Genomic DNA, 9,372 nt, shown 5'->3' with positions numbered 1-9,372 from the left:
AGCGGTGGGATGGCGGGATGGAGGGGAGGCACTGGGCAGGCTCCCGTGAGACCTGGTTCTTACTCGCCCTGACCTGGGGCAGCGCCCCACCCGGCCTCCGCTTCCTCACCCGTGAAATGGACCTGAGCTTCCAGCTCTGCCTCAGCCCTGGTGTTGGGGTCCCCAGCAGTTGGGAGGTGCCCCAAAAGGCAGGTCTGGAACTGAGCTGGGCCGAGCAGGCCACCATCTGGCTGTGCCTGGGACAGAGGCACTGGGTCCCCTTAGGCAAGGGATGGGCTCCCCTCGCTTCCCCAGGTCTCTCCAAGGGAGCGGGGCGGCGGGGAAGGCTCTATGGACTGGACAGCCCAGGGTGGACGCTCATGGGCATCAGCTGCCAGAGGGCCAGTGGGGCTCCCGCCTACAGCAGGTTTTACTGTTTCTTAATCGAGCGAGCGTTCTAGCGGCGGCCCTGCCCTGAGCGGTTGGCGGGAGGGCACGGGCTCCCGGATCCCTTTGGCTGTACCCGCAGACACCACACTGTAACCTGGGGTGGTGGCAGGTGGGGGTGGGGACCCGACCTCGGGGCGCTCCGACGTCACCCTCCAGTGAGGGCCCGCCCCCTGCCCCCAGCCAACCCGAGGCCGCCTCCCGCTCCCCACCCCAGGCCCCACCCGACACCCCTGCAACCTGATCCCCGTGGCAGCGCTGGGACAGCTGGCTGGGACCGGCTGTCTCCGCTCCGCCACTGGCTGGGGGCTGCCCGCCCAAGCTCTCCTCCCCAGGTCCCCAGTGCCCCACCCCACCCCCATGACCCGCTCTTGCCCTCAGCCTCCCCTCCAGGATTTCAGTCCTTTGTGGCCTTTTCCCTGTCCCCTCAGGCCGAGAGCCCCGAACAGGCCGACCCTACAACCTTCGTCCCTGTGTCTCTGGGCCCAGCACATACCAGGTCCCAGGTCCCGAGAGAGGAGCCCCCTGGGAGGCCCTTTGGGCTCACCACGTCCCACGGGTGGGTGCCATGGGGCCCGGTGCCCAGGGTCAGGGTCTGGGGTTCTTAGCCTGGCCCTGATGACCTGTGGGGCCTGGTCATTCTTTGTGGAGGGGTCTGCCCTGGGAGCTGTAAGATGCTGAGCAGCATCCTAGATGCTAAAACTGTCCGCGCTGCCAACACCCCCGAGGGCGAACTCTCCTGGGTGAGAACCACGCCTCTGAGGTCCCCCAGCCCGGGAGGGGGTGAGGGTATTCCTGGGCGCCCTCCTTAGGCCTGAGGGTAACTCAGGGACTGTGACCCTTCCCTGCCAACATCTGGGCAGCATGTGACCAGCAGCCCCCCTTACTGGACACACACCTTTTCAGCTCCTGCCTGATGAGGTGCTGAGCGGGCCCTGGGACGGGCGCAGGGGACCGGGGTGTCTTCCTGTCACTAGGAGTCAGAGTGGGGCACCAGGAGACTCACATGGTGTGCCCCTCAGGTAGCCTTGGGGTTCCAGGAGAGGAGCTGGGGGAGGTGCAGTGGGTTGAGGCCACCAACTGAGGCTGTCAGGGGAACATCCTGATCAGCAGGGGCTCAACTGTGGACCCCAGTCCTTGGAGCTGTCCAGACATATCACACACACACGCACACGCACACGCACATGCACACGCACATGCACACGCATGCAAATAAATGAATCGAGCCTGGTGGGTGTGGCTTAGCAGTCAGGCATCAACCCATGAACCAAGAGGTTGCTGGGTTTCAGGCTCCTCCCCAGTAGGGAGCAAGCAGGAGGCAGCTGATGTGGGGGTGCTCATCAGAGCCATGAAGGGCACAGAGAGGGTGGGGGTGGGTACTCCTCCCTCGACTCCCACCCCACATGCAAAGTAGAATTTCCAAAAGGGTTTACTCCCATTCTATATAATAAAAGCCTAATATGCAAATTGTCCCCTTGACCTGGAGTTCGATTGGGAGTTCGATCAAGGGGAGGGGCCGGCCAGCCAACTGCCCACAGCCCCTCCCCCCGGCTGGCCCAGCCCCAGCCAGCAGCGGTGACAGGTGACTGGGGGAAGGGAAGCCCTGACCAGCAGCTGCTAGGGACCCTACCCATGCACGAATTTCGTGCACTGGGCCTCTAGTACTTAAGATAAATATGACTGCCCCACAGTCGTATTTGCCTGTATTTGCATAGAGTCAAAGGCACCATCACAGAGGTTAAAGTGGAGGGGGTGTCCCTGGGACCTGAGACCTGGCAGGTGGGGGACAGGGAGACTTTTTACTGTTTTCTCTCTCCCCGCTTCCTTTCTCTCATTCTTTCCTTTTCCATGAAAAACAGCCCCCCGCCACCCACTCCATCAGCCTGTTGCCACTGTCCCAGCCTTCACAAGCCAGCACTCCTGGGCCACTTCTCACCCCTCGCCCACCCTGCCTACTTTTTCCAGTGCCTTCTCCTCTTGGGGAACCCGGGGAAGGCAGTGTGTTCCTTGCATGTAAGTGCATGCCCGCTCCCCCCGCCCCTGCCACCCACACCCCAGCCTTGCGAAATAATCGCCTTCTGCAAAGACTGAATTAGGTCAACATTCGTGGAGCAGGTCGTGAGCTGATGCCACGTGCCGTCTGGTCTCTCTATGTAGCTCATTACAAACCTGCTGTGTCCCGCAGGGCAGACAACACAGGCCTGGGAGTGACACTTGGCACCTTAATCCATTCATTCATCGGTTCTTCATCAATATTTATTAAGGCTGTTCCCTGCCACCATTCTGACTGACATCGGTTCTCACCCGGAACGCTCTCCTGGCGCCCAAGTCCATCTGGCACACGATTCTGCCCCCTCAAATCCCTGAACTCCTTCTCCCCCATCGGTTCAGCGGGCAGTCGGGCGTCCCTGGGAGGAGCCACCTACCCTACCATCTGCATGAATTCTGCAACTACTTGACCGTATCAATAAATGCAGGACAAAGCTGGGGTATGCCCTATGTGTGTGCGTGTCCATGGACCTGTGTTGGGGGGCGAGGGCTTACCTGGGAGAGGTTGTGTCAAGTTGGAAAGTGGAGGCGAAGGGGACACTCTGAGCCAGGATGGAGCGTCTCCCCGTTGGTCATACTCAGGAAGGTCAAGAGGCGAGTTTCCAAGTCATTACAAGGTCCATTCTCCACGGGACCAGTGAGGAGGGACCTGGTGTGTTAGCTTGCTGGGCTTGCCTGACAAGGGCCTCAGACCCGGGGGCTTCACCAACAGGAATGTCCCCGCTCACAGTCCCGGAGGCGGGAAGCCCTAACTCCAGGTGCCGGCAGGGTAGATTCCTCCTGAGGCTGTGATCTGTCCGGGCCCTGCTCCTGGGCTTGGAGGCGGCTGTCTTCTCCCCGTGTCCCTTCACACCATCTTCCCTCAATGTGGGCCTCTGTCCACGTCTCCCCTTTTTACAAGGACACCCGTCGCGCTGGATTAGGGACCACCCTAATGACCTCATTTTAAGCTGATTGCCTTGTAAAGACCTCACCTTCCAATCATGTCACATGCTGAGGCACTAGGGCTTCACCATATGAATTTTTTTAAAAAAATATATTTTTATTGATTTTTTACAGAGAGGAAGGCAGAGAGAGATAGAGAGTTAGAAACATCAATCAGCTGCCTCTTGCACACTCCCTACTGGGTATGTGCCCGCAACCAAGGTACATGCCCTTGACCGGAATCGAACCTGGGACCCTTGAGTCCGCAGGCCGACGCTCTATCCACTGAGCCAAACTGGTTAGGGCTTCACCATATGAATTTGGCGTGTCTGTGAATTCAACCCATACCACCAGGCTGGGCTGGACGAGGCTGAGGGGCACCAGGGGACGAGGTTGGCCCCAGCGGCGAGGGAAGTAAGGGAGGCCGCTGGAGGAAGAGGGCGCATTGTGCATCCTTCGGAAGTGCGGTCTTGCAAACGTGTCTGTTGAATTTCCTCCTCCGGGAAAGCAGATGGCATTCATAACGGAGACCCTTAACCTGAGACCCGTGTGCCCGTCCCAGACATGGGCTGGCGGTGAGCGGGCACGGAGAGTGAACCCCGTGCTTAGAAAGCAGGCTTCCTTGTCGCTCACGTTTCAGTGAAAGAGCAGAACAGAGACTGCCCCTCAGCACAGCATCCCAAGTGCGATCAGAAACTCTGATGGGATGTCAGCGGGCTTCTCCCGCCTGTGGGTGGCAGAGGTCCACGGTGTAAGTGTTGGCCACTCCCAGGAGGGAGCAGCCCTGATCCCCAACCCGTCATCTTCGAAGGAGGGGGGACTGAGATGGGGGAGGGCCGCGGGGCTGGGGTCCAGGACCTGGGGTCACTTGTCTGTGCCATTTCCTGTGTCTGATGAAGTGGGGGGGGGGGAGGGCCCTCTCTCACCCAGGCCCCTGGGGTGCTTGCCTTGACCTGAGTACCATGGCTACCTTTTAAGGCAATCCTGTTTTCCCGTCTTTGTTTTTACATGTTTCCCACGAAACCACAAACTCCTGGAGAGGAGAATTGTTTTATTTTTAACCTTCATGTCTCCATCTCTGGGCCCAAATGGTTGGCACAACACGGGCAGCCATTCCATAGTTGTCAAATAAACAAATAAATGGCACCTGGGCATAGAGTGCCCCCTGGTGGATCTAGAGAGTATGGCAGTGTCTTAGATTTCGGCTGGAGCAGTTGAAGGAGAGGGAGGTGTCCTGGCCCTCTGGTTCTGGGCAGCCCGTCCAAGTGTGAGGTCACGGGGGTCAGGGGTAAGCACAGGGGTCCATGGACAAAGTCTTGTGGGGAGGGACAGGCGAGGCCTTTGAGAGATATGGTTGTCGTAGGCCAGTGGTCGGCAAACTCATTAGTCAACAGAGCCAAATATCAACAGGACAACGATTGAAATTTCTTTTGAGAGCCAAGTTTTTTAAACTTTTAAACTTCTAATGCCAGTTCTTCAAAATAGACTCGCCCCCCCCAAAAAAAACCACAAAACAAAACAAAATAGACTCGCCCAGGCCGTGGTATTTTGTGGAAGAGCCACACTCAAGGGGCCAAAGAGCTGTATGTGGCTCGCGAGCCGCAGTTTGCCGACACGGTCGTAGGGTAATGAGGGGCAGGTGGGAAAGGGGCACCCAAGGCACGGGAGAAAGAAGAGGGGAGAGTTGGAAGAAGTCTGGGCTGGCACGCAGACCAGCGAGGGCTGAGTGAGGGCTGCAATTCAAAGATGGGCAATGAGACCCTGAGTCCACGCTCTTCATCACTGTCATTCATTCATTCATTTCCTTATGGATCTGGCCCTGTGGAAGGGTTGGGGTCCAGGCCCCCTAGAGGAGCCCCCTCCTTCTCTGGGGAGAGTTTTGGCGTCCAGGGGTTGGGACTAACATAAATTCTGACTTCCGTGTTTCCTCCACCTGCTCCTGGGCGTGTCCAGGGTCTGAAATCTCATTTCTGCTCCTGAAGCATTCCCCACCCTCCCTCTTCCTCATGGTGTGGGCTCCACCCAACAGGCTGAGTCAGAGTCTCAGGGCCAGATGGGTAGGAAAAGGGGAGGGGGCCGGGGAGGAGGCTCAGGCATGGGCATTAAAAAAAATAAAAAATAAAAAAGCCCCCTAAGAGAGTCTAATATGCATGCAGCGTTGGGAGCCCTGGAGGCTTCTGGGTAAGCAAAGGTGGCCAGCGGGATGGGGAAGCTATCGGACTAAGCCTCTCTCTGCTTCACCCCACGGGCCCTGCACCCCCACTCCCCACATGCACCTGACCTCCGAAACTGCCCAGGACCACGTTGAGCCTCCGATTCTCTAGCGCTGGGCACCCTGCAGGGCCGAAGGTCTCATTCTTGGGTCCCTTTCTCTGTGGCCAGAACACAGGTCAGCGGGAGCCACAGGTGGTGCAGCCTCCAGAGCAGACCCTGAGGGCGGAGAACTGAACAGGGGGCAGGGCTGAGAGGTGTGAGACGCGGTTCCTGTCTCTGCCGTCTCAGTCCCCAAGTGGAGGCTGCTGCCCTCTCCCCCTCCCCCTCCCCCACCCCGCAGCCTCAGCGTCATCCCCCCTTCTAGGACAGTCCTCTTCCCGCGCACGCAGGAGGTGCAGCGCCAGCCTGTTCACCCTAATGGGGCAGCTGGGCGGCCCCAGGCTGGCCTCAGAGCCGGTGGTCCACTTGGGCATCTGAGCACCCACTGGCTCTCATTGGCTGCCAGTACACCTAAGACACAAGGAAGCCTGAGCTCCCGCATCCCTCCTGGGTGACCTGGTCTGAGGGCTGGGCACTGTCCTGCTTCCTTCTCCATCACTCCCACCACGTCCTTCACTTTTCCACCTCCACAGCCTGCCTCTCTGAAGCGCCAGACACCCTTCCCAGGGGCTGGAGCCCTCCCCTTGTCCCTGGTCTACTGGTTGAGGGGTCTGGAAGCATCAGCCGGACCCCGGGTGGAGGTCTGGGTCAGGGGCTGGACCTCTGGGTCATGGAATGGTGGTCTGGACCCCATACACGACAGGATACTGGGTTAGCGGTCTGGGCCCGGAAGGAAGGTAAAGGACCCGGATGTAGGTCTGAGACCCGGATGGAGGTCTGGGTCCTGTGACGAAGGTCTGGGCACTAGAGGGCAGGCTGGGCCCCGGGTGGAGGTCTGGGTCAGGGGTTGGACCTCTGGGTCATGGAATAGTGTTCTGGACTATTGGGGTGGCCTGGACCCTGATCACGGACTGGATACTGGGTTCGAAAACTGGGACCCGGCATGACTGTCAGGAACCCGGATGTAGGTCTGAGCCCCCGATGGAGGTCTGGGTCCTGGGAGGGGAGTTTGGGCCCCGGGGGGAGGTCTGGGCCCCGGGGGGAGCTCAGGCACCTGGGCAGGACCTCTGGGTCATGGAATGGTGGTCTGGACTACTGTGGTGGTCTGAACCTGATCAACGACTGGACACTGGGTTCAAGGCCTGGGCCCCAGAATGACTGTCTGGCACCCGGATGGAGGTCTGAGTCCCGGATCGAGGTCGGGGTTCTGGGACGGAGGTCTGGGCACTAGAGGGCGGGCTGGGTCCCATGTGGACGTCTGGGTTAGGGATTTGACCTCTGGGTCATGGAATGGTGGTCTGGACTACTGTGGTGGTCTGGACCCTGATCACAGACTGGAATCTGGGTTCGAGGCCTGGGCCCCAGTATGACTGTCAGGGACCCGGATGTAGGTCTGAGCCCCTGATGGAGGTCTGAGTCCTGGGACGGAGGTCTGGGCAAAGGAGGGCAAGCTGGGCCCGAGGTGGAGGTCTGGTTAGGGCTGGACCTCTGGGTTATGGAATGTTAGTCTGGACTATGGATGGTGATCCAGCCCCCTGATACAACACTGGCTTCTGTGTTTGAGGATGGCCTTCTGGGCCCTGGCATGAAAGTCTGAGCCCCGGATGGAGGTCTGGGTTCTGGGACGGAGGTCTGGGCACTGGAGGGCGGGCTGGGTCCCATGTGGACGTCTGGGCCAGGGATTTGACCTCTGGGTCATGGAATGGTGGTCTGGACCCCGATCATGGACTGAATACTGGGTAAAAGCCTGGGCCCCAGCATGACTGTCTTGGACCCGGATGTAGGTCTGAGCCCTGGATGGAGGTCTCAGACACACAGACACATACACCCTCCCTCCCACTCCCCAAGGAGCCCCTCCCCTTCCTGACTTGCAGGTGGGAATGGTTGCCTGCCCTAGAAAGCTGGCAGTTCAGGCAATAACCAGCAGGTGGCGATGGCGCAGCTGGTGGCTGGCCAAGTTGGGCTACTTGGGTTCCCAGGAGAGCAGCTTCTCTCGAAGGTGCAGGCTCCGCCCCGTTCCCGAGGCGGCCAGAACCAGGGAATACAAGTCAGGCCGAAGCAGCCCCTTGGAAGCACACACGTCGCACCGGCTTCTGGAGGTGTGTGTGGGAAGACCCCTGGGGACACGTGAGCAGTGAGGTCACGATGGTTGTAGGGTTGGGGCGGGGGGAGCTTCTGACCTTGCTGAGGCCTTGGGTGTTGGGGTCATCCCCTGAAAGTCAGAAACTCAAGTCTTCAAGCTCAAGGGCAAACGTGGCTCCCGCGAGGTTTTTGAACTGGCCGCTTGCTGGTTCACCCCGCCCTTGGCCAGCACAGCAGCCAGAGCCCACAGGCTGTCCCAGGTGAGGAAGGAGGAGGAAGCAGAGGGGCAGGGAGGCGGGGGGGGGGGGGGGGGGGACGGGGAGGCGGGGATCCTGGGAAGCCTGTCGGTTTGGGTTCTCATGGCCCCAGTTGCCCAACATCCTCTTCCTCCTCCTCTGCTCGTGGTCAGCAATTTGGGCGCATTCCACAGCCTTTCCGAGCCACTCCCCCACCCTGGGCAGCCACCCCCACAGAGGCACGGAGTGTGGACCGAAGTCTGGGGGCTATTGGGGACACACATGCTAAACATGACCGGCGGGTAAGGCATCTCATCTCTGGGCTGCGAGGAGTAGGAATTGAGGCACGCAGGTGGTGGCAGTTCAGCAAACCACACTCACGTGACGTGAATGAATTCACCTCTCTGTTCTCACGTCGGGCTTCCTATGAAGCGGGTAGGGTGCTTAGCAATGTCCCCATTTCACAGAAGGGAAAACTCCCTGGACAAAGGTGCACAGGCCCTAGAATGCAGCTCGGGGCCAGCACACAGGACAGGGCCGCTCCCCTTCCCACCCCCTCACTCTCTCTCCATTGTCACAGTCAGGGGTCCTCCCAGGCCTCCCCTCACCCGCCTCCCGCCCTGGTCCTGCTTCCTGGAGGGATCCCAGCGTATTACCTGTGATTCGGGAGGCAGCCCCCTTAGACGCCGCTATCTCTGGGCGCCCCGGGGAGCTGGGACGGGGTGATGCCGCCCCTGCTTTCGGTTCCAGCTGTGCACACCCCTGGCCTGTGCTGGAACCTGGTTGCCACCCCATCTGAATCGCTCAGCTGGGCGGGCTTTTACCTGCCCTGGCCGTTTTAAGTTCTGTCCCTTTCTTCTCCCTGGGGGTGGGGTCTGGCGAGAGGAGACAGAGGCCTCCATGCCCGGCCTTCTCTGTATCTAACCCCAGTTCTGGCTTCCTGTCCCCGGGAAGTGCAGTGGGCACGTGAGCCTGGGGCTGTGGGGGCCCCATGTGGACAGGGGTGCAGGGGAGGGGGCTCAGAGGGGCTGGGAGAAGCAGGGGCATCTTCTGAGGAGATGGCTTGAAGGGTCATCCCTCTGCTCCTGGGTGCCCCAATCCCTGTGACTGTGACATTGAGGAACCCCAAGACTGTTTCTCCAGGTACAGCCAGGAACAGGCCCACGCCTGGTGGGCTGCCCCCCTCCTGCGCCGCGCCCATGGGTGCCCTGCTGAGCTCCCAGGCCCCCGTCAGAGCAGCTCTCCGTCCCCGGTCCCCTGTCCAAGGTGGGACAGGGCCTGCAGGGAGTGCTGGCTCTGTGGATGGCGGGGGCCCCGGGCCTCTGGCTGGGCTGCCCCTCTG

This window comes from Plecotus auritus (genome assembly GCF_963455305.1).
Source record: "Plecotus auritus genome assembly, chromosome: 7".
Lineage (NCBI taxonomy): Eukaryota > Metazoa > Chordata > Mammalia > Chiroptera > Vespertilionidae > Plecotus > Plecotus auritus.
This window is presented reverse-complemented; position numbering follows the sequence as displayed.